Below are 25277 nucleotides of genomic sequence, written 5' to 3'. Positions count from 1 at the left end.
TATCACTAGTACTGCAGCCGGACAGGTATATATATTTATTATGTAATGACTGATGACGGACCTGCTGGACACTGTCAGCTCAGCAGCACCGCAGACTGCTACAGTAAGCTACTATAGTAGTATGTATCAAGAAGAAAGAAAAAAAAAAAACACGGGTAGGTGGTATACAATTATGGATGGACCAGCGACTGCCGACACAGAGGTAGCTACAGCCGTGGACTACCGTACTGTGTCTGCTGCTAATATAGACTGGATGATAATGAGATGAAATCAATATATATATATATATATATAATATCACTAGTACTGCAGCCGGACAGGTATATATATTTATTATGTAATGACTGATGACGGACCTGCTGGACACTGTCAGCTCAGCAGCACCGCAGACTGCTACAGTAAGCTACTATAGTAGTATGTATCAAGAAGAAAGAGAAAAAAAAAAAACACGGGTAGGTGGTATACAATTATGGATGGACCAGCGACTGCCGACACAGAGGTAGCTACAGCCGTGGACTACCGTACTGTGTCTGCTGCTAATATAGACTGGATGTTAATGAGATGAAATTAATATATATTTATATATATAATATCACTAGTACTGCAGCCGGACAGGTATATATATTTATTATGTAATGACTGATGACGGACCTGCTGGACACTGTCAGCTCAGCAGCACCGCAGACTGCTACAGTAAGCTACTATAGTAGTATGTATCAAGAAGAAAGAGAAAAAAAAAAACCACGGGTAGGTGGTATACAATTATGGATGGACCAGCGACTGCCGACACAGAGGTAGCTACAGCCGTGGACTACCGTACTGTGTCTGCTGCTAATATAGACTGGATGATAATGAGATGAAATCAATATATATATATATATATATATATATATATAATATCACTAGTACTGCAGCCGGACAGGTATATATATTTATTATGTAATGACTGATGACGGACCTGCTGGACACTGTCAGCTCAGCAGCACCGCAGACTGCTACAGTAAGCTACTATAGTAGTATGTATCAAGAAGAAAGAGAAAAAAAAAAAACCACGGGTAGGTGGTATACAATTATGGATGGACCAGCGACTGCCGACACAGAGGTAGCTACAGCCGTTGACTACCGTACTGTGTCTGCTGCTAATATAGACTGGATGATAATGAGATGAAATTAATATATATATATATAATATCACTAGTACTGCAGCCGGACAGGTATATATATTTATTATGTAATGACTGATGACGGACCTGCTGGACACTGTCAGCTCAGCAGCACCGCAGACTGCTACAGTAAGCTACTATAGTAGTATGTATCAAGAAGAAAGAAAAAAAAAAAACACGGGTAGGTGCGGTATACATATACAATTATATATATATTATATACAATTATATATATATATATATATATATATATATTAAACTGGTGGTGATTAATTAAACTGGTGGTCAGGTCACTGGTCACACTATCAGCAACTTGCAAGTAGTACTCCTAAGCAGACAATCACAATATATACTGGTGGTCAGTGTGGTCACAATGGCAGTGTGGCACTCTGGCAGCAGAGTGCCAGCAAAAGTGTGCACTGTACGTTAAAATATGTACTCCTGCTCTCAGACTCTAACTGCTCCCCACTGTCAGTGTCTCCCCCACAAGTCAGATATACAGTCACACTATCTATCACTTCAGCAAGTAGTAGTACTCCTCCTAATGCTCCCCAAAATTACTAAAGTAAATAATACTGTGTCTCTCTCTACTCTAGTCTCACTCTCTATAAACGGAGAGGACGCCAGCCACGTCCTCTCCCTATCAATCTCAATGTACATGTGAAAATGGCGGCGACGCGCGGCTCCTTATATAGAATCCGAGTCTCGCGAGAATCCGACAGCGGGATGATGACGTTCGGGCGCGCTCGGGTTAACCGAGCAAGGCGGGAAGATCCGAGTCGCTCGGCCCCGTGTAAAAAAAAATGAAGTTCGGGCGGGTTCGGATTCCGAGGAACCGAACCCGCTCATCTCTACTTACAATATACTACCTTAAACCCATAGCAATTTGCCTACACACTGTACACAAACATGCACACACTACTGTACATGCTTTACTAAACAGCACTGTGCTAAACCACGTTTGTTACTACAATTCCTATACTTATTATTATTGGCATTTATTAATAATGCACTTAAAAATTCAACACAAAATAGACTTAACAAAATAACAAAATGACATACAAATGATAACAGTGGTAGGTTCCTTACATAAAGGGGAAAAATTTAATCTCCTGCGAGCAGCAGGAGGTGCAGAACTTTGTACGAGTCTGTCCGGATTTTTAAAGCGGCAATCATTCACATGGCAAAACCAACCAATATTTGCTGCTATTTCTAATTTAGTAAATGATACACAAAATTAAAAAACCTCCCCAAAAAATAAGTTTACTTTGCAATGTAATAAGTCATATCAGCAGATACAGCTGATAAATGACAGTTCTATACCAAGCAATGACATTGTTAACAAAGCTGAATTACATCACAGTCTGTTTATGATGTTAGCCAGTCACATGAGTAACCTACTGTACTAAGGTGATAAATCATAATGCCTGCCTGCATCCATATCTATCTATCTATCTATCTATCTATCTATCTATCTATCTATCTATCTATCTATCTATCTAACAAACATTATTTTTATAACATACTAGTTGTTATACCCAGGGTTACCTGGGCAAATTCATAACCAAACGACACTAGTTCACCTTTTTATTGTGAAGATTTAAACAAATGGGCTATGCCTAAAATTGCATATGTCATCACTGCACGCTTACCTGTGAATGGCTGTGTGACTGTCGGCACTACAGATCTTCTCATTATGTGTCCTATGCGGATGGGTCCGAGCCGCACATGCTCATTGTAGTTGGTACGTCAGTACCTCCAAAAGTTAATGTGAACAGTGAGCCTTGATGGCAGAATAGTGTCTGCCTGTAGCTGCAAGTAATCAGCCAGATGGCAGTGCTAAGGAGCTCAAAGTACCAGGACTGTGTCCTCAGTTTTTCTAAAACAGAGACCAACATCTCCTAAGGGGGATGCAGTCAATTTACCTACAATCAAAATCCCAACGGTCAAAATACCGACAACCATCGACCGACTGTCAAAATCCGACAATGTCAAAATACCGACATGGTCAAAATACCGACATTTAAAATACCAACAAGATCAAAATACCGACTTTTAAATGTCGACAGGTCAAAAAGTTGACATGATTTTTTCATTTACACTTTACCATCCCAGTGGACCTGGAGTGGAAAGATAATAGCGTGCCAAGCACAGCGAGGCACCGTGCCCGAAGCATGGCGAGCGCAGTGAGCCATGCTAGGGGACACGGTACCCTTATACGGTGTCCATGTCAACTTATGTCAACATACACACCAAAAAGACAATGAAAAACTCTTGTCGACTGTTTGACCTGTCGACATTTTAAATGTCGGTATTTTGACCGTGTCTGATTTTGACCATTGGTCAATTGTTGTCAGTATTTTGACCGTCGGGATTTTGATTGTAGGTATTTCATATTAAACCCCTCCTAAGGATTTCCTTATAATGCAGAGCCACTTTCAAGTTCTCCTCATTGTGAAGTCTGACAGCTGTTATGAATAGGCACTATCTCAGCATTAATTTATTGCTGCAGACTATAATTAACAGCAGTTAACATACATGCTTATTGTATCAGACTCCTACACATTCTGTCTGAAGACGCTGACAAATCCACAATGTTTGTAGCTTATAATATGTGCAGCTACTCCAATTATGAAGTTAAGTGGTAAGCAATTTTAAATTTACGTACTGATGTGCAGCACATTGCCTGAAACATGTGTATTTGTTTTGTTCATAGCCTATGTTTTAACCTGGCCTTTAAACTTTTATTCTGCCAATTGTCAAGTGAGCAACAAACCTACAAGGATTCCTTGTTAGATATTAGTAGAGATAGGTTAAAAGGTCATGTGATAAATTTAAAAGGAAATAGACTGTGAATTTTTATGTAAAAGCTTACAGTGACATTCAAAGTAGAGAACAAGTTCAGGTTTATCATGTACAGAGACAAAATCCAATTTCTGTGTGCACAATTATGACTACGTGATGCATGAAGAAAACTCTGACCTGCTCATCATCTAAAGAAAATTGGTGTCCTTTTGATAAACCTACCATTGTGACTGACAATGCTGAACACGGAGGAGTAAAGTCAGATCCAAGATGTTGCAAAAAGAATAAATTACTCTTGCTCATTGCTGCACTGAATGGCTTGTTTGTAGATAACTCCCAATAGTTATATAATTGCTAACAAGTTGACAGTTTATCTGCAGCAGACCCACAGTCAAAAATGATGCTCTATGTATGGCACATACTGATTTGTGAATTACAATGGCAGGAGCATATTGAGAAAATGTGTAATGTTCCTTTAAGTACACAGAGGTTGAGTTTGGGGATTCGAGTAACAGAAATTCCAGAAAATAGCCAGGAGTCCAGTGCCTTGTTTTCTGAAGGCCAGGGGTTCAGAGTCAGAAAAGGTAGTATCCCCAGACCAGGGATTAAGAATCAAAGAAAGTACAATCAGGGCCATTTTAACAGCATTGTAGGTGATAGGCAAAGTAATGAACTGTGGCCCCTACCCACCCATTCATAGAATAAATACAAATATAATATCATAGCTTACCCCTCCTGCGGTCCTGCACTATCTCTCCACATGCTTCCATATATTGAATCGACCTAGTAAGCATTCTGATTGGTGGATAGCATTATTCACTGTCTGACTGCAGGCTGGGAGGCAGGTAGATAATCCTGCACTCTGGTGAATAGCTCCAGCCATCCACCAATCAGCATGCTGACAGACATTCACTGTCTGGCTGCAGGCTGGGAGGCAGGTACAGACTGTGTGTAATTCACAATCTTAGCAGCCAGGCAGCATTCTCTACATTCCAAAAACCTCTGGAGGTACCAGCCCGCCCCTGCTTGAAGGTCCCTAGATTTGTGAGGCCCTGGGCAGCTGCCAACTATACCCATATGTTAAGATGGCACTGAATGCAGTAGTCATCTGAGATCACTTGGTCAAAATACAGGAGATCAGCTAGTAAAGTACAGGATACAGGATGCTGGTTCACAGAGATAAACTGAGTAGACTGTCAATTTGCTGTTGACAGGATGCTGCTTATTTAAGCATTAAACTGGAACTAGCCTCATTTATTGGCAATTGATGACAATAAAAATGATGATAGCATTGCGCTATATATAATGAAGAACTTGTCATGGCAGACTCAAACAATGAAGACGCTTATAAAATTAATGAGTATTTAATTGATGACTAACATCATAAATATGAGTAAACATGGTACACACTGTACATATCAATGATAATATAAAAAATAGTAATACTTATACATTATTTAGTGTGCATAGTAGATTTACGGCTCTTGCCAAATAAATATAAATGTAGAACTATATCTGCACTGACAAATCCGGTGTACTGGCTGCAGAGATGTATTAAAGTGGCATATAGGTAAAATGTCAATAAATAGCAGCAATCTAGTATTGCAAGAAAATGTATTCTATTGCTCAGGTGCATGTTTATTGTGCAGTGAGAGTACAGCGGATACTGGTGTTATAGAACACTTTCCACTCCCATTGGCTAGTTTCATAGGAGTATGGGCTAAATGATGCTACCATGCTGATAAAAAAGAATGCAGATGCACTCTCCAAACATCACTTTCCAGAACTGTAATACATTTTGCAATTTAACATCAAGTAAAACTGAGGTTTGCAGAATTTTGGTAAAAAGTATGGGCTTACCCACCATGTCCGGGTAATCTCATCATCCGGTAGGTCCTTAAAGTTCAACAAAGCTCAAACAAAGGCACAATACTAGTCAGATAGCAAGTAAAGTGTTAAAGAGTGCTAGATAAGTAAAAGCAGCTACTATGTGTTGAGTGTTACATGGGTGAGAGACAATACATGTGTTAAAAGTGTAACATTGATAAAAAGTGCTGTAAAGTGCTAAAATAAGTGCTACATTGTGATTGTCTAGATTTGGTGTGTGGATATCAACGGCCGTGTGTCAGAACCACCAGTGGCTGGACTAGTGCTCTGCTGCAAGCTAGGAGGCTTAATGTATTCCTTCTCATATGAATCATGGGAAGCTCTGATCCTGTCTGAGGTCAGAAGGGGTTCTGAAACTAGCACCAGGTAGTTGACTTGACCCATAACAAGGGTGCAGAGTCTTACTTCGCAGGTGGTCTTCTCCAGCGAACCCAGCAAGGGGATTTGGGTTTTGCTGCACCCAACGGGTCGGTCGCGGCCTCCTGACTGGGTCAGTTGGGCTAGCACTAGAGACTGGTGAGAGGATCAGGCAGAGATTGAGGGTTTGGGAGAATGGTGGAGCAGAGAACATCCAGTTAGATTCTCAGACTGGTGATGATATTGACATTGATACTAGTCTGGAACCGATGGTAACTCTGATATCGGACTGGAACCGATGGTAACTGTGATATCAGGCTGGAACCGATGGTAACTGTAATATCGGATTGGAACCAATGGTAACTATGATATCGTACTGGAACCAATGGGTTCTGTAAGGTAGTACAGCAGAGAAGTTCAGGGAAAATGCAGGTAATATGCAGTAACTGGATAACTGGAGGAGTGCTGCTTCAAAGCTCACACACAGAGCTGTGTGACTTATGGCACTGGCAACCTGAGCTCTGGAAAGCAGGAAGCTTTATACCCATGGATGACTCAGGATTGGCTGAGAACATCAACTGGCACTTAGGCTGCGAGGGATTGGTCAGGGACTGGTCAGCTGACAGTAAGCAATATGACACAGTCCAAGCTGCCGGGCCAGTAGGAGCAAAGCCACATGTAACACCACTGCAGTACCTCAAGTCAGTCACTCTGTACCCCTGTGCATCGCACACAGAAGACCCAGTCATATCCGCGGTGATCACTGCAGCCGTGTGAACAGCATGCCACCGGACTGTCAGAGCATCCTAAATGCTCACAAAGGCCAGAAAGGTAAGTAACTGGCACCAGTGTTTCCTGAGGCTGTGACAGTGATGCCCTGAAGCAGCCTGGCCAAACCAACTCATGGGGCCCCACCCCAAACTCACACCCCAAACTCTCCCCATTACTGACATACTATATAAATTTGCTCAGGTCTTACCACTAATAGTGCCTTGTTCAATGTATAGTCAGCAAATGCAAGGGTTCCTAATTATAAACAGACATTTATTATCTCTCACCCATGTAACACTCTTAACACATGGCAGCTGCTTTTATTATTATTATTATTATTATTATTATCCTTTATTTATATGTTGCCACAAGGGTTTTGCACCGCCCAATTACAGAGTACATAAACAAATAATCAAAACAGGAAAACAGCAACTTAAGACCCATACACACTTGACGATAAAATGAACGACGTCGTTCATTTCAGCCCTCATCAACGACGTCGCTCATTATATCGTCAAGTGTGTATGCATCCGACGACCACCGATGCGCGGCCCCGCGGGACGTTAACGACCCTCGCTTATCTGTGGAGCATGTATGCTCAATTTCCACTATGGTCGTTACCGACCAGAGACATCGTTGAATGTGTATGGTGTGAAAGACCAACGACCAAGCCACTGTTCACCAGCCCTGTTCCCAGCTCATTATTTTAATAAACTGTTCAGCTTGGATGCTTCAACGATGAATGGTCTATGGTCTTCGGTCTTTCGTCTTTGGTCGTTGGTAGTGTGTATGCTCATGTCGTTTGCTCAGCTGTTCAAGGGAAGTTCAAGGGAAGTAGTTAACGACGGTCGTTAACGATGTGTGCATCGTCAAGTGTGTATGGGCCTTTACAGTTGCAGACAATATAGGACAAGTACAGGGTAAATAAACATAGCTACATCAAGCAGATAACACTGAAGTAAGTATCAGGTGGCAGAGGACTGCTGGAGTTGATGCAGTTTAAGAGTATTAAAGTAAGAGAAAGGATAAGGACATGAGGGAAGAGTGCCGTACTCGTGAGAGCTTACATTCTAAAGATGAGGGGTAGACAGACAGGGGTGACACAGACGGGGTACATAGAGAGCGTGGAACAGAGGGTTAAGATGAGATTTGGCTGGGTTTGGTGAAGAAGTGGGTCTTGAGAGCCCGTTTGCAGTTTTGTAGAGAGGGGGAGAGGTAGGGAATTCCAGAGAATTGGAGCAGCACGTGAAAAATCTTGGCGGTAGGAGTGGGAGGAAGTAATCCGTAGGCAGGAGAGTTGGCGTGCATTAGCAGAGCGAAGAGGACGGGTGGGAGAGTATGGGGAGATAAGCTCAAAGATGTAAATAGGAGAGGAGTGGGTGAGGGCTTTGTAAGCGAGTGTGAGAAGCTTGAAATGGATTTTGAAAGGGAAAGGAAGCCAGTGAAGGTCTTGTAGGAGAGGAGAGGTGGACGTAGTGCGTTTGGTGAGGAAAATGAGCCGGGCAGCAGCATTGAGGATAGATTGGAGTGGAGAGAGGTATTTGTTAGGAATGCCAGTCAGGAGGAGATTACAGTAGTCCAGTCTGGAGATGACCAGTGAGTGGATAAGGGTCTTAGTAGCGTCCTGGGTCAGAAAGGGTCTGATCCTGGAAATATTTTTTAGATGAAAACAGCAGGTTTGTGAGAGGTGCTGAATGTGTGGTTTGAAGGAGTGGAAGGAGTCATGGATTACTCCAAGACAGCGCACTTGGGGACTAGAGGAGATAGTAGTGCCATCAATAGATAATGAGATTGTGGGAAGTGAGGGTATGCGGGAGGAAGAGAAGATGATCAGCTCAGTCTTAGACATGTTAAGTTTAAGAAAGCGCTGGGACATCCAAACAGAGATAGCAGAGAGACAGTTGGAGATTCGAGTGAGGAGAGTAGGGAAGAGGTCCGCAGAGGAAAGATAGATTTGAGTGTCATCAGCATATAGATGATATTGGAAATCAAAAGAGCTAATGATCTTACCTAATGAGGATGTATAGAGAGAAAAAAGAAGAGGACCAAGGACAGAGCCTTGGGGTACACCTACAGTTAGTGGAAGTGAGGGGGAGGGGGAGTCATGAGAGGAGACAGAGAATGAATGGTCAGAGAGGTAGGAAGAAAGCCAAGAGAGGGCAGTATCACGCAGACCAATGGAGTGAAGGATTTGCAGTAGGAGAGGGTGGTCCACAGTGTCAAAAGCAGCAGAGAGATCAAGAAGAATAAGTAGAGAGTAGTGGCTCTTAGATTTAGCAGCATGGAGGTCATTGCAGACTTTTGTAAGGGCAGTTTCAGTGGAGTGGAGAGGACGGAAGCCAGACTGGAATGGGTAAAGCAGTGAGTGTGAGGAAAGAAAGAAAGAAAGAAAGAAAGAAAGGCGGTTAGAGACAATACGCTCAAGGAGTTCGGAGGCAAAAGGGAGAAGAGAGATGGGTCGGTAGTTGGAGAGAGAGTTTGGATCAAAGGTAGGTTTTTTGGGAATAGGAGAGATGAGTGAATGCTTGAAGGCAGAGGGGACAGTGCCTGATGAGAAGGAGAGATTGAGAAGGTGGGAAAGATGGGAACAGGCAGAGGGAGAGAGGTAGCGGAGGAGGATGGAGGGTATAGGGTCAAGAGGGGAGGTGGTAAGGGGAGTGGAACGAATGAGGGCCATGACTTCCTCACCAGATGCATGGGAGAAAGATGTAAGAGTTGGTGAGAGGGATGGGGTGGGGGTGATAAGTTATGGGAGGAGGCTGGTTGCTGATGGTCTGGTGTGATGTGATGTCCTGACGTATGGAGTCAATTTTGGATGTGAAGTAAGTGGCAAAGTCATGAGCAGAGAGTGAGGAGAGGAGATGAGGTGGAGGTGGGCAGAGGAGTGAGTTGAGAATGGCAAAGAGGCCCCGGGGTTGGAAGACTGGGAGGAGATGAGGTTCTTGAAGTATGACTGTTTAGCAAGGGAAAGGGCAGCACTGAAGGATGAGAGCATAAGTTTGAAATGGAGGAAGTCTGCCTAAGAGCGTGATTTCATCCAGTGTCGCTCAGCAGTATGTGAGCATTTTTGCAGATATCTGGTGCATTTGGTGTGCCAGGGTTGAGGTGTTAATTTGCAAGGGTGAATAGTGGTTGGTGGAGCAACAGAGTCAAGAGCAGAAGTAAGGGATGCATTGTATATGGAAGTGGCTTGTTCAGGGCATGAGAGAGAGAGAATAGGAGAGAGAAGTGAGTCAAACAGGGAGGAAAGGAATGTGGTGCCAATAGCCTTAATGTTACGCTTAGTGAAGGTAGCCTTTGGAGGTAGAGATGGGGAAGCAGAGAGAGATAGGTTAAAGGAGAGCAGGTGGTGGTCAGAGAGGGGAAATGGGGAGTTGGAAAAATCAGAAATATCACAACGGTGAGTGAAGACCAGATCCACTGAGCTCCCATTCACATGGGAGGTTGAGGAGGTCTCTTGGGAGAGACCAGTGAAGAGGTGAGGTTACGGAGTTTGTGAGGTTAAGGGGATTGTGTGGGGATATCGATAGGGATGTTGAAATCACCTAGCATAATGGAGCGAATGTCAGAAGAGAGGAAGTGAGGAAGCCAGGAAGCAAAGTTGTCGATGAATTTGGAGGCAATGCCAGGGGGGGCGGTAAATGACAGCTACTCTAAGATGGACTGGTTGGAAGAGGCCTATAGCATGCACCTCAAATGTAGAGAATGAAAGGAATGGTTCTGGTGGTATGAGTTGATAGGAGTAACTAGAAGGTAAAAGGATCCCAACACCTCCCCCATGGCGATCCCCAGGTTGGGGTGTGTGTGTGAATGCGAGTCCACCAGCAGAGAGAGCAGCAGGAGAAGTAGTGTCAGAGGGCGTAATCCAGGTTTCAGTAATGGCTAGTAGGTGCAGGGAGTTGGAAATGAAAAGGTCATGAGTGGGGACGACTTTGTTACAAACAGATCTGGCATTCCAGAGGGCACAGAATGCAAAGTTCAAAGTACATCAGATTCATGTCCAAGATGAAGGGTTGTAGGGGTGGTACTTTTGCCCTGAACCAAATGTTTTTATATACTGTAGCAGTGTCTACTGCTGTATGAATGGAGTACTTTCTTTTTTTGGATATTGGTCACTAAACTGCATTTTGTATTAGATCTGTCACTGGATTGCTCCTTTATGTTACCCTTTGTGAAATAGTGGACTTCATCTTATATATAGAACAATACCAAATTGTTTTATTTCTTTATAGTGTTAGTTTAAAATAAATGAAAATAAATATATTCAGTGTATATGTAACCAGTGATTTATTAGAATGTCTGGTACTAACAGATGTGGAATACAAAGTGACATTTACATTTTAAACAAAAGTTTAATCCTTTGGAAGTGATAACTGTTGACACAATATGTCTTTCTGACCAAGTTCTATAAGACATCTGGAACTTCACCAAGGCACATGATATTTTAGTGAAAGACCTCTTAACGTTTTCCACTTTGACCCTTTTTGTATCCAATATATATCACTAGATAAAGTTTCACTTTAGTGGTGGAGTAAAAAAGGCTGCTGTAAATTATGTTGGGCTTAAAAATCTTTTTTATGTTGTACTGTTGATTTGCAACTGCATACCAATCTAATTGAAAGATCCACTGTGGGACTTGTAAGCAAGGTTTAAATAGCCGGTGGTTTGCATGCCACAAAATTAGGAGCTGATTGATTTCTGTTATGCATTTTTAAACATCCATATTTGTAAAACTTCTTATCGCCTTCATCTTATCCAATCAAGAATAGACAATTTGCTGGAAGGTCTATTTTTGCTAATTAAAGGAAGCAGTGACAAAATTAATAATGATAACATGTATTACGGTTTTCTCTGATATATTGAAACAGTAAATTCTTCATTGGGGTTATAACAAAATTTCATCTACCGTATAAGGACCAGATTCAAATAGATGCGATCATTTACAGTATCGGGAAAAGGGTGGCAGCCTCGGACTTTAATGCCTGGGGCTATTCAATTCAGCTTCTTTTCTTCACATGGTAAACTAATGTGCGTTAAACCATGGAATACGGGATAAGTTCCAAGATCTTTGGGTTAATAAGTTCGTGGCACCAGCGATTAAGGCATATAATGTGGATTTCTGTTTTAGCCTCCTCCCCAGCTGATCAACCAGACAGGTAATTAACCCCAGTTAATTGACTCCAGCCCTTACAGTTCTAATAATTTAACAAAACACACACTACAAAAATGAATGCAAAACTGGTAAACTTATTTTATTTTATCAAAACATGCTGCAATTACAATATAAACATGGGGGGTCATTCCGAGTTGTTCGCTCGGTAAATTTCTTCGCATCGCAGCGATTTTCCGCTTAGTGCGCATGCGCAATGTTCGCACTGCGACTGCGCCAAGTAAATTTGCTATGCAGTTAGGAATTTTACTCACGGTTTTTTCTTCGTTCTGGTGATCGTACTGTGATTGACAGGAAGTGGGTGTTTCTGGGCGGAAACTGGACGTTTTATGGGTGTGTGTGAAAAAACGCTACCGTTTCTGGGAAAAACGCGGGAGTGGCTGGAGAAACGGAGGAGTGTCTGGGCGAATGCTGGGTGTGTTTGTGACGTCAAACCAGGAACGACAAGCACTGAACTGATCGCAGATGCCGAGTAAGTTTCGAGTTACTCAGAAACTGCACAGAGATGTCTTATCGCAACATTGCGAATCTTTCGTTCGCAATTTTAAGAAGCTAAGATTCACTCCCAGTAGGCGGCGGCTTAGCGTGTGCAAAGCTGCTAAAAGCAGCTTGCGAGCGAACAACTCGGAATGACCCCCATGGTTTGTTACTTATCAAAATTCATGTAGTTATTATGGAATTCAACACATTATTCAAGTGTATACAGTAGCTTGTGTACAGTCATCCATAGATCTGGTGTAACAATACAGGTTTGGCTTCCATAATCCAAGGTTCCCTACAACTTCATAATTATGCAGTACATACCACATTCTCCAATTGTCTAACAAATGCCACATCCTTACAGCATTATTCTCCCTTAAGCATATGCCACAGCCCATAATTGTCTATCATATACTGCAATCCCAATTGTCCAGCATAAACCATAGCACTCTCAGTAATCCAGAATCTGTAACTGGCCCTAAATGTTCTAACAAGGGGTGCCTGATCAATTAGAACTGTGGTTCCCAACTTGGGGGGTCATTCCGACCTGATCGCACACTAGCTATTTTTTGCAGTGCTGAGATCAGGTCAAAACTCGGCAAAACTGTCCATGCGTATGCGCCACAATGTGCAGGCGCGTCGTACCGATACAAAGCGGATCATTGCTGAGCGATGGATTTAACAAAGAATCCATTCGCACAGCCGATCGCAAGAAGATTGACAGGAAGAGGGCGTTTATGGGTGTCAACTGACCGTTTTCTGGGAGTGTTTTGAAAAACGCAGGCATGTCCAAGCGTTTGCAGGGCGAGTGTCTGACGTCAATTCCGGGACCTGACAGGGTGAAGTGATCACAGCGGCTGAGTAAGTTCAGACCTACTCAGAAACGGCACAAAACTTTTTTGTACCGCTCGGCTGCACAAGCGTTCGCACACTTGCAAAGCGAAAATACACTCCCCCATAGGCGGCGACTATCTGATCGCAGCGCTGCAAAAAATAGCTAGCAAGCGATCAACTCAGAATGACCCCATTGGTCCTCAAGGCCCCCTAACAATACATGTTTTAAGGATATCCATGCTTGAGCATGGATGGCTAAATCAAATTGACTAAGGTACTATTTAAGTCTCCTGTGCCCAGGCATGGATATATTTAAATCATGGACTGTTACAGAGCCTTGTGGACCGCGTTTGGGAACCTTTGAATTAGAGACTAAGAGTAAAATAATATCTAAAGATACTGCAAAGAGTTAACCTCACCTTTTGTATGAGTGTGTACATAGCCATCATAGTCTAACCTCACCCACATACACACAAACACACACAATACATACATACACCATCCCCAGCACATGTACCATCATAATGTACCAGAAAAGGGTTCAGGATAAAAACCAGAGTGCTGTAGGTACTTAAGGACATGCTGTGTCGCTCCCCAAGGCTGCATGGTGCAATTTCAGGTATTCTACAAGTTGGGCCCTGGATGACGGCACTAGTTATGGCTTTAACTGTGCGTATATACTGTACAGGACTCAATCCAGACTATACCAGTGCCCCTAAATGTTCTAGCAAAGGAGTGGCCAATCAGAGTCTAAAAGCAAAAAAAATAATTCCATATACAGGTTGAGTATCCCTTATCCAAAATGCTTGGCAGCAGAAGTATTTTGGATATCGGATTTTTCCGTATTTTGGAATAATTGCATCCCATAATGAGATATCATGGCGATGGGACCCAAGTCTAAGCACAGAATGCATTTATGTTTCATATACACCTTATACACACACAGCCTGAATTCCATTAAATACAATAGTTTTAATAACTTTGTGTATTAAACAAAGTTTGTGTACATTGAGCCATCAGAAAGCAAAGGTTTCACTATCACGCTGTCACTCAAAAAATTGCGTATTTCGGAATATTCCGTATTTCGGAATATTTGGATATGGGATACTCAACCTGTATTTACTTTTATACCAGTGTGTACAGAGCCGTAGCAAAACGCTGTTGATTTACCATGTGTGTTGCAATTTTTGACTGGACATGCAATCCTCAGACCTCTCCACATGTACCACAGACCTCTCTACATGTCCATCATATCTCTCCGCATAACTCTTAGATACCCATAAGATCTCACCAATAGTCCTTACATGCCCATCAGACCTCATACACATACACATCAGATTTCATACACATGCCTTCTAACTTCTCCCCCCACTTACCTTTACAGTTAGAGTCAACAGAGGAAGGAGAGAGAGAGAGAGAGAGAGAGAGAGAGAATCACACTCCCTATCTGAGGTAGCCTCTGGACTCTGCAATGACAAACTGCTTTTTTGCTGGTGTCTGAGAATGAAGAATATGAGGAGGGACAAGTGAATGAGCAGACTGTGGCTGGCTGCTACCAAGATGATTTACAGTACTCCTCTCTTTCCTTTCTAGATGTCATAGATGGGAATAAGTACATAAAGTGTATTGTTTAGGGAAGTTATTAAGTATAAGAGTTTACGTATCAAGAGGGTTTTATTATGAGGGTAAAGAAGTTAATGGATGCATGTTTTAACAGAGTTAATTATAAAGCTGTTAATGCTTCTATTGGGGCTTATTAACGTGTGTGTTTTTTATATTAGACTGAGCAAGGTAACGAGGGTGCTATATAATATTAATAAAATGAATTGATGATGTGGGGAGTAATTTGTGATTTAGATGAGAGAGTTAAATATTTAAGGGGCTAATTATGTTAAATGAAGTTAATTAACTTTACAATGATGCAGAAAAAAATATTGATTTTACATGAGGGGTTAAACAGTGATGAGGGAATTATTTGTGTGAAGGTCTCAAAACTGCTCTGTGTGTTGTACAGTATATTGTATCAAAAATGCTATATTTAGTTTATAACAGTATTAAAAAAATGCTCTATGCATTGTGCTGCAATCACAAAAATATGCTTTGTATTGTATGGTAGTCTCAAAAAACCTCTGTATCGTATGATGGTCACTGAGATGCTGTGTATACTGTACGGTGGTTACTTGAGGCTCTGTTTTCTGTATGGCGGTCACTGGGATGGTTTGTTTACTGTCTAACGCTCACTGAGTTCTGTATGTGTTGTTTTATACTGTTTCTGTATTGCATGTGTCACGTGTATGCATTAATATAATATTAGGTGTAATTATTGATGTAAATTGGATGTAAATAATATATTTAGTTGTTGATTAATGAATTTTGAAACAATTGGGCATGGGCGCCTATTATTCCTACTATGCCGCCCCTCGTGTTAAGACCTGGCTATGGCACTGCATGATGCATAATGTAGCTGCTCCTCGTCAGTCTTATGTAATAAAGCAGAGAATAAATCAAACTGGTAGCAGATTACTGAGGGCCAATCCAGACCTGCTGGAGCCGAAGGTTAATCATCATTGTACTTGCATGAGTTATCCTGGCACCACCTTCACCCCTCTGCTGCTAATTCCAGGTACCACTTAGGGCCTAATTCAGACCTGATCGATGTGCTGCTAATTTTGCTGTCCTGCGATCAAATAGTCGCCGCCCAGTGGGAGTATAAATTCACCCATGGAAGTGTGCGATTGCATGTGTATGCCGTGTGAAAAATGTCCCTCAGTCAGCGGAGATCTGCATATCTGTTCGCACCTCACTCACCATCTAATGATTTTTTCCACTGTGTGCAGTCTGTGCGCAGCCCAGGACCTACTCCTACAGTGCGATGAGAACAGGCTGATCGGGTCCGGAGCTGCTATCACACACCCTCCCAGAAAACGCTTGGTAATGCCTGCGTTTTTCCTGACACTACCAAAAAACGGTCAGTTACCACCCACAAACGGTCTCTTCACATCAATCAGCATGCAAATGGCTGTGCGGTTGAAATTTTCGTATCAGCTTGTCGCTGTTTGGTGATGCCTGTTGTTGTTTGGCGACACGCGTGCACATTGCGGTGCATACGCATGAGCAGTCAATTGATAATCGCCCGCTGTGCGAAAACGCACAGCAGCGTTCAGGTCTGAATCGAGCTCTTATGGTGCCCATACACTTGTGCGATTGCATTTGACGCGATATCAGGCCCGATATCCCTTGAAGCTCACCTTGAGATAAATCACACCGAAAAAGCTTTTTTTGTGCATTCGATGTGCATACAATCCTGCGATTTATCGCATGCCCCTTACGACCACAAATTGGGTGGCATTGGATGATTGAATGCGAGCGCTTCGCATGCTGACCAAAGCACACCAGATTTATCTGCAAGATTTCAAAAAATTAAAGTAGAGGGCTGGCCTATCTGGGGAATATGTAAACAGGCAGCCATTTTAACTCTGTGCACTCCTGTTTGCTTTGTGACTAGAGAAGTTTGGTTTATATACCTGCTGCTCGTTCCACATTGCTAGGTACCGTGCACTGCTTTGTTCTGCTTGCATTACAGAGTGTTACTGCTGTGTGTGTGTAGAGATGGATTCTACTCGCTATCAGGCTCTCATGTGCTACTCTGGGCTGAAGATGAGGGGAGACAGGGAGAGGGCCCAGCAAAGATGGAGGGAGAGATCTTGCTGGACCAAGGAGTGGCTGCTTAAGCAGACTACTTGTTCCTACAAGCCCCTCCTGGATGAGATCAGGGACAACAACACGAATGACTACTGCAACTTTCTGCACATGAATGATGACACCTTCCGAGAGTTGCTGCGTCTGGTGACCCCCCTCATACAGAAGCGGGATACCAAATGGTGGGTTCCCATCCCTGCTGAGGAGAGGCTCGTGGCTACCCTGCGGTTCCTTGCTACTGGACAGTTGTTTGAGGAGCTGAAGTTTGGGACCCGTATCTCTGCGCAGGCTTTGACACACATCATACCTGAAAACTGGAAGGCTATTATCAAAGTGCTTCAGTACAAGTACTGCAAGGTAAGAAAATGACACCACACATTGCTTGTCGTGTAACAAAATGTTTTATTTTGCAAACTGAATTTGGTAGAAAAAATGTGCTTTTTATTTTAAGACATAATTTTATTAAATATGTGGCCAACATGGCTAAACTTTAGCAAACAGCATACATTTTCATAATGCAGCACATGTGCATCATTACATTTATGAAATGAAAAAAAGAAAGCTATATATAGCGACAAATGTGGTGCATTCTGATACTCTGCCATTGAGTGGCATCGAAGCCAGGGCCACAATGCACACATGCAACTTGGGGTAGGAAGATGGGTCCCCGGTACCATCAACCTGCACCAAGTTGCATGTGTGCATTGTGCCCCTGGTAGCGGTGCCACTCAACGCCGTAGTATCAGAATCAGAATGCACCACATCTGTTGCTATATATAGCAAGGGCAGCATTACATTTGTGGAACGTAAAAAAAATGCTATATATGTATATATATATATATATATATATATATATATATATAAAAATATAACTATTTATATATATATATATATATATATATATAAATATGCAGCCAACATGGCTGAACTTTTTCAAACAGTATCTTTATGTTAGCATCTTGTGCAGTATGAGAAATGATGGTAGTGGCACATGATTTCAGACTGTACTGTGAGGAAGAGTGCCTATGGGTGACTGAACAAACAGAAGAGAGAGACTGCCTATAACCGCCTGGTGAAGTAGTCAAAGCTCACCTTCTTAGCGGACACTGTGGCCTGGGTCTGGAAAAATATTGCAAATTTACGGACTGTCAATACACACATGAAGGTAGGTGCAGATTGAGGTTCCCCGGAACCAACAACCTGCCCCTAGCCGCATGTGTGTATTGTGCGCCTGAAAGCGGTGCCACCCTTAACCATGGTTTTCATGATGCAGCACATGTGCATCATTACATTTATGAAATGAAAACAAATTGCTATATATAGCAGCAGATGTGGTGCATTCTGATACTACGGCGTTGAGTGGCACTGCAGCCAGGGGCACAATGCACACATGCAGCTTGGGGTAGGAAGATGGGTCCCTGGTTCCATCAACCTGCACCAAGTTGCATGTGTGCATTGTGCCCCTGGCTGCGGTACCACTCAAAGCCGTAGTATCAGAATGCACCACATCTGATGCAATATATAAGTGCATGAATACACTTGTGAGCCAAAAAAAAATTTGTGTAGATATATATATCAAAACATAAGTATTTTTGTAAATATGTGGCCAACATGGCAGAACTTTTTCAAACCCTAGAACTTTCTTTTAATGTTCCTTCAAATTTTAATTTCAGCATATAGATATGGCGCAGTATGATATATGGTGTTTCTTGAGTGGCAGCATTTCAGGGGCACAATGCACACATGCAGGTAGGCCTGGCTTCAGGCTCCCCTGCAACATAAACCTGACCCAAGCTGCATGTGTGCATTGTCCACCTGAAAGCGGCGCCACTAAAATGCTGTATATCATAGTGCACCAGATCTATCGCAGTATATACTAGGGCAGCAGGAATTTTATATATGCCAACAGATGTGGTGCATTCTGATACTACGGTGTTGAGTGTCACCGGTGCCAGGGGCGCATTGTACACATGCAGCTAGGGGCAGGAAGATGGGTCCCCGGTACCATAAACCTGTCCCTAGCAACATGTGTGCATTGTCCGCCTGAAAGCGTTGACACTCACCATGATATCAGAATGCATCACATCTGTTGGTATGTATAACAAGGGCAGCAGTTAATGACAATCACCCTACATTTGAAAGAGACTTGTCTCCTCCGCCTCCTCTTATCCCCCCTGTGACATCAAGGAGGTCAAAATTGCGGAGGGGATGGTGGACGTGTGGCTGGCTTGGGAAAGGTAGCTGGCTTGAGGAAGAGATTGGATAGTGGGGGAAGGGTAGGTGGATGGGGTGGGGGTTGACAATAACGGGAAGGGTGGCTGGTTTGATGAGGAGGGGTTTGAGGAGGATGGAAAGTGGATGAGGGGTAGATGGATGGGGTCTGCGGTAGCGGATAACCGGAATGGTAGCTGGGATGTGGAGGAGGATGGGTACTGGAGGAAGAGTAGGTGGGTGGTGAACTGAAGGTCAATGAGAGATGAGGAGCAGGTGCTTGAGGTTCTGGCCCATGAACGTTCCACTCTTGTCTCAGTTGTCCTGTGAGTGTTTTGTACAAAACCTGTGACACCAGGTGCTGGCACTCTACTTGCTGCTGCTGGGAAACCTTACACATGGTTTTGCTAACATATGATCCAAAGTCATCAAATTCATCAGGTTTCTGGAGCAGCTGTGAACGGGCTTCCAATAGTAGCGGGTCTCCCACAAATTTTGTTTTCCTTGGCTTCCTCCTGGAACCCTGCAGCTGTGGAGATTTGGGTTCCTATGGTGATGTGTTGTTGAGGTCAGTAGTACAGCTGAGGTCTTCAGGTGTCTGTAGGGACAAAAAAACATATTTAGTAAATATTTAAACTTTTTTTTCTTTTACAGTTCCCTACAAACGTGGCAAGCTATTGCAGAGGACTTTGACAGGCGCTGGAATTTCCCAAACTGTGGTGGTGCGATAAACGGGAAACATGTGTGCATCACCAAACCCACCAACAGCGGGTCGGACTACTTCATTTATAAAGGCTACTTTAACATTGTTCTCATGGCGGTGGTCAATGCAAACTATGAATTTATTTTCCTGGATGTAGGGAAAAATGGTCATTGCTCAGATGGTGGATCCTTGAAAAATACGCGCTTCTATAATAGGCTCACCACCAACTCTGCACGAACACATAATGAAGCCCTACCCGCAAAGAGTCCTGAACCACGATAGGCGCATTTTCAACTACTGCCTTTCTAGGGCCCGTCAGGTTGTTGAGAATGCATTTGGCATTCTCAGCAACCGGTTCAGGATCTTCCACAAACCCATCAACATGAAGCTGGACAAAATTGACTGTGTAGTAACAGCATGCTGTATACTGCACAACATGCTCCGACGCAAGACCATGAGGCAAATACCTTTGCTCCCAGCAGGACCGGAAGACCCCAACCAGCTAGTGGTGACAGTGCCGATTTCCTCAGTGGGACCACCTGCAGTAAATTTACTCGGCACTGCAAGGGCAAAAGAGGTCCAGGAAAAATATAATTCCTTTTTCAATGAGGAAGGAGCTGTGGCATGGCAGGAGGAATATATTAGGTAATAACAATTAAAAAGCAACTTACACCTTCGGCCTCCTCCACATCGAGACTTCCCTCCTTGGTCTCTGCCATCACCACTAGAAACTCATTAGCTGACCGTTTCTCCAGGAGGAAGATTAGTTCTTTGTAGTACCACAGCTGCGGCACATACACCTTGTCTGCACCGCCACCTGACCTCTTGGACTCCTCCACCTTGCGGGTCTCTTTTACAAAGACTGTCCGTATATTGGCAATTTTCTTCCGGACCCAGGCCACCGAGGCAGCAAAGTAAGTGGGGTTCGAGTACTCCACCAGGCGGTTATAAGCAGCCTCCCTCTTCTGTTTGTTGCTGTAGTCTGGTGAGGATGTCAGCCACAGACACTCCTCCTCACGGTACAGGCTGATAAAGCCCAATAGGAAATCACGGCTCTCATAGGACATCTGAAGAATGCAAAAAAGGAAAATGAATAAACATGAAAAAAGTTCCATTATTCTGGTTACATAACGTTTGTTTTCTAGTATTATTCTGGTTAAATAAAGTTTTTTTTCTAGTATTATTCTGGTTAAAGTTTGTTTTCTAGTTACTGCTGTGAGTTATCTGAAATATGTTGGGATAATACATTGGTGTGCAGGGTGCAGCAGCATAATGGTGGGCTGTGGCTTGCATTGGGACAGCATAATGATGTTTAGGGCGCGGCCAGTGGCTTGCAGTGGTGCAGCATTTTGGGCTGTGGGCCAGTAAATGGTGGGTGCAGCAGCATAATGGTGGCTTGCAGTGGCGCAGTATAATGGTGTTAAGGGTGCGGCCAGGGGCTTGCAGTGGTGCAGCAAGGCAGTGGGCCAGTATATGGTGAGTGCAGCAGCATAATAGTGGCCAGTGGCGCAGTATAATGGTGTTTAGGGCGTGGCCAGGGGCTTGCAGTGGTGCAGCATTTTGGGCAGTAGGCCAGTATAATCGTGGGTAGAGCAGCATAATGATGGGCAGTGGGGGTAAAACATCATAATAATCATTGGTGGCCAGTGGTGTACCCTGCCTACCTTGTCCGCTGTTTGGGAGCTCAGCAGCGTGCTTGCAACCTCCTCTCCAGTCATGTGCGCAGCGGGAGGAAGAGGAGTGGCCAGGAAGTCAGCTCCTGTCTTCACATATCACACATCGCACTGTGATAAATCGAAAGTGGTAAAAAACAGCATGAGTTCACACCGTGATTCGATAAATATTAAGTGCAGCACATACTATCTTGAGACGCGAGTTTTGACCGGCGTGCCCGCGTCGCATGGTACATAAAATGTGCATACATTGCTTCGAAATCGAAGGCTTGTACCTGATATCTCACCAGTGTATGGGCTACATTAGACACAATTACTACAAGCAACCCTTGTTTTCATAAATATAATGCTACACCTGCTTTCCATTCTGTGAAAAAATGATTGTTGCAGATGTAAGTTACAACTACAGAAATAAAGCAGTTTGTTTGTAGGGATTGCGTTCATGCCCAATCCCAATACTATAGGGGAGATGTATCAAGCCTTGGAGAGAGATAAAATGGGAGTGGTTGTCCAAAGCAACCAATTATCATCTAACTATTATTCATATAGCGCAGTCTATGAAATGACAGAAGCTTTGGGCAACTACTCCACTTTCTCATACGTCCTAGAGGATGCTGGGGACGCTTCAAGAACCATGGGGTATAGACGGGATCCGCAGGAGACATGGGCACTTTAAGACTTTGAATGGGTGTGAGCTGGCTCCTCCCTCTATGCCCCTCCTCCAGACTCCAGTTAGATTCTGTGCCCAGTGAGACTTGATGCACACTGAGGAGCTCTCCTGAGTTTCTCTGAAAAAGAAGTCAGAAGACGGGTGAGTAGAAGATCAGAAGACTTCAGTGACGGCTTTGAGGTACAGCGCAGCGGCCGTGCTGCGCGCCATGCTCCCACACACACAGCGGCACTACAGGGTGCAGGGCGCAGGGGGGGCACCCTGAGCAGCATAAAACCTCACTAATGGACTGGCAAAAGCGGTATAAAGTGCCTGGGCACTAAAACCAGACCCCCGCCAGTATAAATATGTGGAAAATAGAGGGGCTGAAGCACGCCATTAAGGGGGCGTAGCTTAGCCCTCACAGCTCTAATCAGCGCCATTTTCTCTTCACAGAGCTGCAGAGACGCTGGTCCTGTCCTCCTACACTGCTGTACAAGTAACAGGGTGCAAAACAGGGGGGGGGGGGATTCGGGGGCACAGTAATTTGGTGCTGTTTTTTTAATGTTAAAAGTGCTAACAGGTCTGAGGCATTATATTAAACGTTTCAGAGCCGGGATAGGCGCCGGGTTGTAAGCTGGCAAAACTCCCTCTGTGTTTCTCTAACAGGCTTTGCTGTGGGTCTGTCCCCTATAGCCCCAGTGAGGTTGTGGGTGTCCTTACGCGTGTGTCGGCATGTCTGAGGCTGAATGCTCTTACCAGGAGGAGGCTGGAGTGGGGACAGAAAAGACTGTGGGAGTGACCCTGTCGGCACCGCTGACTGCTGATTGGGTAAATGTTTTGAGTGTTTTGAATGCAAATGTGGCTCTTTTGAATAAGAGATTAGATAAATATGAGTCTCAGAGCTAGTCATGGAGAAAATCCATGAAGGATGCATTGTCACAAGTCCAGACCCCCTCGGGGTCACAGAAGCGTGCATTTACCCAGATAGCGGATACAGATACCGACACGGACTCTGACTCCAGTGTCGACTATAGTGATGCCAGATTGAACCCTAAACTGGCCTTGAGCATTCAGTACATGATTGTGGCGATAAAAGACGTATTACATATCGCGGAGGACCCTGCTGTTCCTGACACAAGGGTCTGTATGTTTAAAGGAAAGAAACCTGAGGTAACGTTTCCTCCCTCTCATGAACTGAACGCTCTTTTTGAAAAGGCTTGGGAAAATCCTGACAAAAAGTTACAGATTCCCAAGAGAATTCCGGTGGCATATCCGTTCTCCTCTGGGGACAGGGAAAGGTGGGAGTCAACCCCCACTGTGGACAAAGCTCTATCGCGTCTGTCCAAAAAGGTGGCGCTTCCGTCTCCTGACACGGCAGCCCTAAAGGCTCCTGCGGATCGTAAGCAGGAAAATACATTGAAATCCATTTATGTCACTTCGGGTACGCTGCGGTATCCGTTCACATGGTCGACCATGTTATGGTCGACAGTCATTAGGTCGACCACTATTGGTCGACATTGACATGGTCGACATGGACACATGGTCGACACATGAAAATGGTCGACACATGAAAGGTCGACACATGAAAAGGTCGACATGAGTTTTTTAACTTTTTTTTCTTTTGGGGAACTTTTCCATACTTTACGATCCACATGGACTACGATTGGAACGGTAAAGTGTGCCGAGCGAAGCGGTAGCGGAGCGAAGGCACCATGCCCGAAGCATGGCGAGCGAAGCGAGCCATGCGAGGGGACGTGGTGCACTAATTGGGGTTCCCAGTCACTTTACGCAAAAAACGACACCAAAAAAAGTTACAAAAATCATGTCGACCTTTTCATATGTCGACCTTTCATGTGTCGACCATTTCATGTGTCGACCATGTGTCCATGTCGACCATGTCAATGTCGACCAATAGTGGTCGACCTAATGACTGTCGACCATAACATGGTCGACCATTCATACCGGAACTGTACGCTGCTCAGACCTGCCGTTGCATTGCCATGGGTGAGTAGCGCTATTGAAAAGTGGGCAGATAACTTGTCATTTGATATAGATTCCCTGGATAGGGATAGCATTCTTTTGACACTGGGTTATATCAGGGACGCTGCAGCCTACCTAAAGGAAGCTGCAAGGGATATTGGCCTTTTGGGATCAAGGGCCAATGCCATGGCAGTCTCGGCTAGGAGGGCATTGTGGATTCATCAATGGAATGCTGATGCTGACTCTAAGAAGGCTATGGAGTCTCTGCCGTATAAAGGTGGTGTCTTGGTTGGTGACGGCCTCGCTGACCTGGTATCTACGGCTACCGCGGGTAAGTCATCATTTCTACCTTATGTCCCTGCACAACAAAAGAAAACGCCCCACTATCAGATGTAGTCCTTTTGGCCCATAAATACAAAAAAGGACGAGGGTCTTCCTTCCCTTGCTACTAGAGGAAGAGGAAGGGGAAAAAGGTCACCGGCTGTGGCAGGTTCCCAAGAGCAGAAGTCCTCCCTGGCTTCTGCCAAATCCACCGCATGACGCTGGGGCTCCCCCGGTGGGGGCACGTCTCCAAATCTTCAGTCAGGTCTGGGTTCACTCGGCCCTGGATCCTTGGGTATTAGAAATAGTGTCCCAAGGGTACAAACTGGAGTTTCAAGACGTGCCCCCTCTCCGATTTTTCAAATCGGCCTTGCCAGCTTCTCTTCCGGAAAGGGAGGTAGTATGCGCTGCAGTACAAAAGCTGTGTCAAAATCAAGTCATTGTCATGGTACCCCCATCACAGCAGGGAGAAGGCTTTTATTCGAGCCTGTTCGTGGTCCCGAAGCCGGATGGCTCGGTCAGACCGATTCTGAACCTAAAATCCCTCAATTTCTATCTAAAAAAATTCAAA

General features: G+C 44.0%; 1 long non-coding RNA gene across 2 annotated transcripts in view; it reads left to right on the top strand.

Moving 5' to 3' along the window:
- LOC134886889 (uncharacterized) overlaps positions 1–25277 on the top strand; it is a 133371-nt gene that overhangs the window by 30110 nt on the left and 77984 nt on the right. Inside the window, exon 2 of one of the 2 annotated variants that reach the window (XR_010170983.1) lies at positions 14852–15037. The exons of the other annotated variant lie outside the window; for it this stretch is intronic. This is a non-coding gene — a long non-coding RNA (uncharacterized LOC134886889). The remainder of the gene's footprint in view (positions 1–14851; positions 15038–25277) is intronic. 2 annotated transcript variants of the gene reach the window in all.

This window comes from Pseudophryne corroboree, chromosome 1 (assembly GCF_028390025.1).
Source record: "Pseudophryne corroboree isolate aPseCor3 chromosome 1, aPseCor3.hap2, whole genome shotgun sequence".
Lineage (NCBI taxonomy): Eukaryota > Metazoa > Chordata > Amphibia > Anura > Myobatrachidae > Pseudophryne > Pseudophryne corroboree.
This window is presented reverse-complemented; position numbering and strand designations above follow the sequence as displayed.